This window comes from Arachis ipaensis, chromosome B6 (genome assembly GCF_059453495.1).
Source record: "Arachis ipaensis isolate K30076 ecotype BB chromosome B6, ASM5945349v1, whole genome shotgun sequence".
Classification (NCBI taxonomy): Eukaryota; Viridiplantae; Streptophyta; class Magnoliopsida; order Fabales; family Fabaceae; genus Arachis; species Arachis ipaensis.
Window position 1 is genome coordinate 58,777,656 of NC_142441.1, and position 9,730 is coordinate 58,787,385.

General features: G+C 36.2%; 1 non-coding gene across 1 annotated transcript; it reads left to right on the forward strand.

Annotated features, from left to right (window-relative positions):
* The first annotated feature begins 7,042 nt into the window (after positions 1–7,042).
* LOC148555726 (small nucleolar RNA R71) lies at positions 7,043–7,150 on the forward strand. Its single transcript, XR_015887179.1, has one exon. It is a non-coding gene; the product is annotated as a small nucleolar RNA R71 (small nucleolar RNA).
* Positions 7,151–9,730: the final 2,580 nt, after the last annotated feature.

The following is a 9,730-nucleotide window of genomic DNA, read 5'->3' on the forward strand; positions in this document are numbered from 1 at the left end:
TTTTACTATTGTATTAGATCATCTTTTGAACCATCTTTGGATCATCTTTGGACGCCTGGTTCTTAGATCATGGGGGCTGGCCATTCGGTCATGCCTGGACCTTTCACTTATGTATTTTCAAACGGTAGAGTTTCTACACTCCATAGATTAAGGTGTGGAGCTCTGCTGTTCCTCAAAGATTAATGCAAAGTACTACTGTTTTCTATTCAATTCACTTGTTCCGCTTCTAAGATATTCATTCGCACTTCAACCTGAATGTGATGAACATGACAATCATCATCATTCCCTATGAACGCGTGCCTGACAACCACTTCCGTTCTACATTAGATTGAATGAGTATCTCTTAGATCTCTTAATCAGAATCTTCGTGGTATAAGCTAGATTGATGGCGGCATTCATGAGGGTCCGAAAAGTCTAAACCTTGTCTGTGGTATTCCGAGTAGGACTCTGGGATTGAATGACTGTGACGAACTCCAAATTCACGAGTGCTGGGCGTAGTGACAGAAGCAAAAGGATAGTAAATCCTATTCCAGTATGATCGAGAACCTCCAAGATGATTAGCCATGCAGTGACAGCGTATCGGACCATTTTCACAGAGAGGAATAGGATCCAACCAACGACAAGGGTAATGCCTCCAGACGATTAGTCGTGCTGTGACAGAGCATTTGGACCATTTTCCCGAGAGAGATTGAAAGTAGCCATTGGCACCGGTGACATCCTTACATAAAGCCACCCATAGAAAGGAGTAAGATTGATTGGATGAAGACAGCAGGAAAGCAGATGTTCAGAGGAACGAATGCATCTCCATACGCTTATCTGAAATTCTCACCAATGAGTTACATAAGTATTTCTATCCTTAGTTTATTGTTTATTTTCGAAAACTCCATAACTATTTTATATCCGCCTGACTGAGATTTACAAGGTGACCATAGCTTGCTTCATACCAACAATCTCCGTGGGATTCGACCCTTACTCACGTAAGGTATTACTTGGACGATGCAGTGCACTTGCTGGTTAGTTGTGCGAAGTTGTGAACCATGGTATTGGCATTGTGTTTTTGGTGCCATTACCAGGGAAAGAAAGAGCAATGAATTTTACATAATCAAAGTGTAATCACAATTTCGTCCACCAAGTTTTTGGCGCCGTTGCCGGGGATTGTTCGAGTTTGGACAACTGACGGTTCATCTTGTTCCTCAGATTAGGTAATTTTCTTTTTGTTTTATTTTCAAAAATTTTTCAAAAAGTTTTCAAAATTTTCTCCTTTGTTTTCGAAAAAAAAAATTTTAAAAATAAATGTTTTCAAAAAAATATTTTTTTTTCAGAATTTTTAAGAATGAATTCTAGTGTTTCATGAAGCATGTTGAAGCCTATCTGGCTGTAAAGCCATACCCAAACTGCTTTGGGATTGGTCTTCAACTAATCACCTCAATGGAGCCATGCCCAATCCTTCTGGATAGGGTATGTCAGGCGTGTCATGTCTGAGTTACATACTAAAGCTTGGCTGGCTATTAAGCCATGCCTGAGCCTTTGATTGGAGCTTTAGACTAAAAAGTATAAGATTCCTGGAATTCATATTAAAAATTTTGGAATCCTTATTTTTGTTTTTCAAATAATTTTCGAAAAAAAAATACAAAAAAATTTATAAAATCATAAAAATCAAAAATATTTTTGTGTTCTTGTTTGAGTCTTGAGTCATGTTATAAGTTTGGTGTCAATTGCATATTCATCTTGCATTTTTCAAAAATTCATGCATTCATAGTGTTCTTCATGATCTTCAAGTTGTTCTTGGTAAGTCTTCTTGTTTGATCTTGATGTTTTCTTGTTTTGTGTTGTATGGTGTTTTTCATATGCATTCTTGAATTCTTAGTACCTAAGCATTAAAGAATTCTAAGTTTGGTGTCTTGCATGTTTCCTTTGCATAAAAAATTTTTCAAAAATAAGTTCTTGATGTTCATCTTGATCTTCATAGTGTTCTTGGTGTTCATCTTGACATTCATAGCATTCTTGCATGCATCACATGTTTTGATCTAAAATTCTCATGCATTGCATCATTATCTTGTTTTTCTCTCTCATCATAAAAATTTAAAAATCAAAAAAATATCTTTTCCTCTTTTCTCTCATAATTTCGAAAATTAGATTTGACTTTTTCAAAAATTTTTAAAATCTAGTTGTTTTTATGAGTCAAATCAAATTTTCAATTTAAAAATCTTATCTTTTTCAAAATCTTTTTCAAAAATCAAATCCTTTTCATTTTTTTAGTTATTTTCGAAAATTTCAGAAATATTTTTCAAAAATCTTTTTCTTAATTTTACATCATTTTTTCGAAAATAACATCATCAATTAATGTTTTGATTCAAAAATTTCAAGTTTGTTACTTGCTTGTTAAGAAAGATTCAAACTTTGAGTTCTAGAATCATATCTTGTGATTTCTTGTGAATCAAGTCATTAATTGTGATTTTTAAAAATCAAATCTTTTTCAAAACTAATTTCAATCATATATTTTCAAAAATATCTTCTTATCTTATCTTTTTCAAAAATTTGATTTTTAAAATATCTTTTCTAACTTCCTATCTTCTTACCTTTTCGAAAATTGATTTTCAAAACTTGTTTCAACTAACTAACTAACTTTTTGTTTGTTTCTTATCTTTTTCAAAACCACATAACTAACTCTCTCTTTCTAATTTTCGAAAATATCTTCTCTCTTTTTCAAAAATTTCTTTTTAATTAACTAATTATTTTATTTTTTATTTGAATTTTCAAAAAACTACTAACCTTTTTCAAAAACTATTTTCGAAAATCACTAACCCTTTTTTCAAAATAATTTTCGAAAATTCTTCTCCCTTATCTCTTTCTATTTATTTATTCATCTACTAACACTTCATCTCACCCAAATTCAAACCCCCTCTTCCATCTGTGTTCGAATTTCTTCTTCTTCTTTTCTTCTACTCACACAGGGACCTCTATACTGTGGTAAAAAGGACCCCTATTATTATTATTTTTCTGTTCTCTCTTTTTCATATGAGCAGGAGCAAGGACAAGAATATTCTTGTTGAAGTAGATCCAGAACCTGAAAGGACTCTGAAGAGAAAACTAAGAGAAGCTAAAATACAACAATCCAGAGATAATCTTTCATAAATTTTCGAACAGGAAGAGGAGATGGCAGCCGAAAATAATAATAATGCAAGGAGAATGCTTGGTGACTTTACTGCACCTAATTCCAATTTACATGAAAGAAGCATCTCTATTCCTACCATTGGAGCAAACAACTTTGAGCTGAAACCTCAGCTAGTTTCTCTGATGCAGCAGAACTGCAAGTTTCATGGACTTCCATCTGAAGATCCTTTTTAGTTCTTAACTGAATTCTTGCAGATATATGATACTGTTAAGACTAATGGAGTAGATCCTGAAGTCTACAGGCTCATGCTTTTCCCTTTTGCTGTAAGAGACAGAGCTAGAGTGTGGTTGGACTCTCAACCCAAAGACAGCTTGAACTCTTGGGATAAGCTGGTCACGGCTTTCTTAGCCAAGTTCTTTCCTCCTCAAAAGCTGAGCAAGCTTAGAGTGGATGTTCAAACCTTCAGACAAAAAGAAGGTGAATCTCTCTATGAAGCTTGGGAAAGATACAAACAGTTGACCAAAAAGTGTCCTTCTGACATGCTTTCAGAATGGACCATCCTGGATATATTCTATGATGGTCTGTCTGAGTTATCAAAGATGTCATTGGATACTTTTGCAGGTGGATCCATTCACCTAAAGAAAACGCCTGCAGAAGCACAAGAACTCATTGACATGGTTGCAAATAACCAGTTCATGTACACTTCTGAAAGGAATCCTGTGAATAATGGGACGCCTATGAAGAAGGGAGTTCTTGAAATTGATACTCTGAATGCCATATTGGCTCAGAACAAAATATTGACTCAGCAAGTCAATATGATTTCTCAGAGTCTGAATGGAGTGCAAGCTGCATCCAACAGTACTCAAGAGGCTTCTTATGAAGAAGAAGCTTATGATCCTGAAAACCCTGCAATAGCAGAGGTGAATTACTTAGGTGAACCTTATGGAAACACCTATAATCCATCATGGAGAAATCATCCAAATCTCTCATGGAAGGATCAAAGGCCTCAACAAGGCTTTAATAATGGTGGAAGAAACAGGTTTAACAATAATAAACCTTTTTCATCATCCACTCAGCAACAGACAGAGAACTCTGAACAAAATACTTCTAATTTAGCAAACTTAGTTTCTGATCTATCCAAGGCCACTGTAAGTTTCATGAATGAAACAAGGTCTTCCATTAGAAATTTGGAAGCACAAGTGGGCCAGCTGAGTAAAAGGATCACTGAAATCCCTCCTAGTACTCTCCCAAGCAATACAGAAGAGAATCCAAAAGGAGAGTGCAAGGCCATTGACATAAGCACCATGGCCGAACCTGTAAGGGAATGAGAGGACGTGAATCCCAAGGAGGAAGACCTCCTGGGACGCCCAGTGATCAATAAGGAGTTTCCCTCTGAGGAACCAAAGGAATCTGAGACTCATCTAGAGACCATAGATATTCCATTGAACCTCCTTATGCCATTCATGAGCTCTGATGAGTATTCCTCTTCTGAAGAGAATGAGGATGTTACTGAAGAGCAAACTGCCAAGTTTCTTGGTGCAATCATGAAGCTGAATGCCAAATTATTTGGTATTGAAACTTGGGAAGATGAACCTCCCTTGTTCACCAATGAACTAAGTGATCTGGATCAACTAACATTGCCTCAGAAGAGACAGGATCCTGGAAAGTTCATAATACCTTGTACCATAGGCACCATGATCTTTAAGGCTCTGTGTGACCTTGGTTCAGGAATAAACCTCATGCCCCTCTCTGTAATAGAGAAACTGGGAATCTATGGGGTGCAAGCTGCTAAAATCTCATTAGAGATGGCAGACAATTCAAGAAAACAGGCTTATGGACAAGTAGAGGTCGTGTTAGTAAAGGTTGAAGGCCTTTACATCCCTGCTGATTTCATAGTCCTGGATACTGGAAAGGAAGAGGATGAATCCATCATCCTAGGAAGATCTTTCCTAGCCACAGCAAGAGCTGTGATTGATGTGGACAGAGGAGAATTGATCCTTCAATTAAATGAGGACAACCTTGTGTTTACAACTCAAGGATCTCTCTCTGCATCCATGGAGAGGAAGCATAAAAAGCTTCTCTCAAAGCAGAGTCAAACAAAGCCCCCACAGTCAAACTCTAAGTTTGGTGTTGGGAGGCCACAACCAAACTCTAAGTTTGGTGTCAAACCCCCATATCTAAACTCTAAGTTTGGTGTTGGGAGGTCTCAACAGAACTCTGCACATCTGTGAGGCTCTATGAGAGCCCACTGTCAAGCTATTGACATTAAAGAAGCGCTTGTTGGGAGGCAACCCAATGTTTAATTATCTAATTTTATTTTTGTTTTTCATGTTTTATTAGGTTCATGATCATGTGGAGTCACAAAATAAATATAAAAATTGAAAACGGAATCAAAAACAGCAGAAGAAAAATCACACCCTGGAGGAAGACCTTAATGGTATTTAAATGCTAGTAAGAAGCATGTTTTGGGCGTTCAACGCCAGAACAGAGCATGGTTCTGGCGCTGAACGCCAGAAATGGGCAGCATCTGGGCGTTTGAACGCCAGAAATGCACCCTGGAGGAGAGCTAGCGCTGAACGCCCAGAACAAGCATGGTTCTGGCATTCAACGCCAGAAATAGGCTACAAATGGGCGTTCAACGCCCAGAACAAGCACCAACCTGGCGCTGAACGCCCAGAGTTGTGTGCAAGGGCATTTTGCATGCCCAATTTGGTGCAAGGTTGTAAATCCTTGAACACCTCAGGATCTGTGGACCCCACAGGATCACCTCAGGATCTGTGGACCCCACAGGATCCCCACCTACCTCCACTTACTTCTTCTCACCCCTCTTTCACACAATCCCATAAACACTCTTCCCCAAAACCCTTCACCAATCACCTCAATCTCTCTTCCCCATCACCTCTTCACCATTCACATCCATCCACTCTTCCCCATAAACCTACCTCATAAACTCCACCTACCTTCAAAATTCAAAATCAATTTCCCACCCAAACCCACCCTAAATGGCCGAACTTACCCCCCCTCCCTTCCCTATATATAACCCTCCATTCTTCCTCATTTTCACACAACACAACCCTCTTTTCTCTTCTTGGCCGAAACACACCTCCCTCATCCTCTCCATATTTTCTTCTCCTTCTTCATCTATTCTTTCTTCTCTTGCTCGAGGGCGAGCAATATTCTAAGTTTGGTGTGGTAAAAGCATAAGCTTTTTGTTTTTCCATTACCATTGATGGCACCTAAGACCGGAGAATCCTCTAGAAAAGGGAAATGGAAGACAAAAGCTTCCACCTCCAAGTCATGGGAGATGGAAAGGTTCATCTCCAAAGCCCATCAAGACCACTTCTATGATGTTGTGGCCAAGAAGAAGGTGATCCCCGAGGTCCCTTTCAAACTCAAAAGAAATGATGGAAAAGGCTTGCTATTGCTAAACCTGTTTCTTCCACCATTATTAAAGCCTTGTTGAGGCTTTTGTTGATCCATCCATGAGAAATTTGGATGATTTCTCCATGAGGGATTATAGGTATTTTCATAGGGTTCCCCCATGTAATTCACCTTTGCTATTGTAGGGTTCTCAAGATCATAAGCTTTTTCTTTAGAAGATGCCTCTTGAGTACTGTTGGATGCAGCTTGCAATCCATTCAGACTCTGAGAAATCATATTGACTTGCTGAGTCAATATTTTATTCTGAGCCAATATGGCATTCAGAGTATCAATTTCAAGAACTCCCTTCCTCTGAGGCGTCCCATTACTCATAGGATTCCTTTCAGAAGTGTACATGAACTGGTTATTTGCATCCATGTCAATGAGTTCCTGAGCTTCTGCAGGCGTTTTCTTTAGGTGAATGGATCCACCTGTAGAATGGTCCAATGACATCTTTAATAATTCAAACAGACCATCATAGAATATATCCAGGATAGTCTATTCTGAAAGCATGTCAGAAGGACACTTTTTGGTCAGTTGCTTATATCTCTCCCAAGCTTCATAGAGGGATTCACCTTCTTTCTGTTTGAAGGTTTGAACATCCACTCTAAGCTTGCTATGCTTTTGAGGAGGAAAGAACTTGGCTAACAAAGCCGTGACCAGCTTATCCCAAGAGTTCAGGCTATCTTTAGGTTGAGAGTCCAACCATATTCTAGCTCTGTCTCTTACAGCAAATGGGAAAAGCATAAGCCTGTAGAACTCGGAGTCAACCCCATTGGTCTTAACAGTATCACAGATCTGCAAGAATTCAGTTAAGAACTGAAAAGGATCTTCTGATGGAAGTCCATGAAACTTGCAGTTCTATTGCATTAGAGAAACTAATTGAGGCTTTAGCTCAAAATTGTTTGCTCCAATGGCAGGGATTGAGATGCTTCTTCCATGTAAATTGGAATTTGGTGCAGTAAAGTCACCAAGCATCTTCCTTGCATTGTTATTATTTATAGCCATGTCTCCTTCTTTTTCAAAAATTTCTGTTAGATTTTCTCCAGAGAGTTGTGCTTTAGCTTCCCTTAGCTTCCTCTTCAGAGTTCTTTCAGGTTCAGGATCAGCTTCAACAAGAATGTTCTTATCCTTGTTCCTGCTCATATGAAAAAGAAGAAAACAGAAAAGAAGAGGAATCCTCTATGTCACAGTATAGAGATTCCTTTATGTGAGTAGAAGAAGAAAAGAAATTTGAACACAGAAAGAGGGAGAGGGTTCAAATTTTTAAGAAGAAGAGAAATGTTAGTAGATAAATAAATAATTAGAAGGAGGTGAGAGAGAAGAATTTTCGAAAATAATTGAAAAGAAAAGAAAAATATTTTTGTTTTTAATTTAGAATTAAAAATTAAAATTCGAGAATTAAAAAATAAAATTAAATCAAATTAAATATTAAAACAAATAGTTAATTAAAAAGGAATTTTGAAAAAGGGGAAGGTGATTTTCGAAAATTAGAGAGATAATTAGTTAGGTAGTTTTGAAAAAGATATGATTGAAATAATAAACTTTTAAAATCAAACAAAAAGTCAAGTAGTTAATTGAAAAAGATTTGAAAATTAAATTTTGAAAAGATAGGAAGTTAGAAAAGATTTTGAAATTGATTTTGAAAAAGATGTGATTGAAACTTATTTTGAAAAAGATTTGAGAAAGACATTTAAAAAGATTTCATTTTGAAAATTAAAGTTGATTACTTGACTAACGAGAAACAAAAAAATATGATTTTAAAATTTAAAGATTGAACCTTTCTTACTAGGCAAGTAACAAACTTAAAATTTTTGAATCAATCACATTAACTGTTAGCATTAATTTCGAAAATATGAAATAGAAATAAGAAAAAGATTTTGAAAATCATTTTGAAATTTTTGAAATTCATAAAGGAAAAATGAAAAAGATTTTATTTTTTGAAAAAGATTTGAAAAAGATATAATTTTTTTAAAATGAAAATTTGATTTGACTCATAAGAAACAATTAAATTTAAAAACTTTTTGACTAAATCAAACTAAATTTTTGAAAATTTATGAGAGAATGAGGGAATGATATTTTTTTTATTTCTGAATTTTTTATGAAGAAAGAGAAAAACAGTAAAAAGACTCAAAACATGAAAATTGTGAATCAAAACACACAATGCATGCAAGAACACTTTGAATGTCAAGATGGACACCAAGAACACATTGAATGTCAAGATGAACCCCAAGAACTTATTTTTGAAAATTTTTAAGAAAAGAAAAACATGCAAGACACCAAACTTAGAAATTTTCAAACTTTAGACACTAATAATTTGAAAATGCATATGGAAAACAAGAAAAGACACAAAACATGAAATTTTAAAGATCAAACAAGAAGACTTACCAAGAACAACTTGAAGATCATGAAGAATGCAATGCATGGATTTTCAAAAATTAAAGAGAATTATAAAAGCATGCAATTGACACCAAACTTAAGAACTGACACAAGACTCAAACAAGAAACATCAAATTATTTTATTTTTTTCTTTTTTTTTCGTATTTTTCGAAAATAAAAGAATAAAAACAAAAAGCTTTATATTAAAATAAAATTACCTAATCTGAGCAACAAGATGAACCGTTAGTTGTCCAAACTCGAACAATCCCCGGCAACGGCGCCAAAAACTTGGTGCACGAAATTGTGATCCTTAACAACGGCGCCAACAACTTGGTGCTCGGAACGTAATTCACACACTTTGTCACAACTTCGCACAACTAACCAGCAGGTGCATTGGGTCATCCAAGTAATAAACCTTACCTGAGTAAGGGTCAGAGATTGTCGGCTTGAAACAAGCTATGGCCACCTTGTAGATCTCAGTCAGGCGGATTCAAATGGTTATGGAGTTTTAATAATTAAGAGATAAATACAACGTAAAATAAAGATAGAGATACTTATGTAATTCATTGGTGAGAATTTCAGATAAGCATAGAGAGATGCTTTCGTTCCTCCTAAACCTCTACTTTCCTGCTGTCTTCATCCAATCATTCCCACTCCTTTCTATGGCAAGCTTTGTGTAGGGCATCACCGTTGTCAATGGCTACTTCCCATCCTCTCAGTGAAAATGATCCAAGATGCGCTGTCACCGCATGGCTATTCATCTGTCGGTTCTCGATCATACTGGAATAGGATTCAGTAATCCTTTTGCGTCTGTCA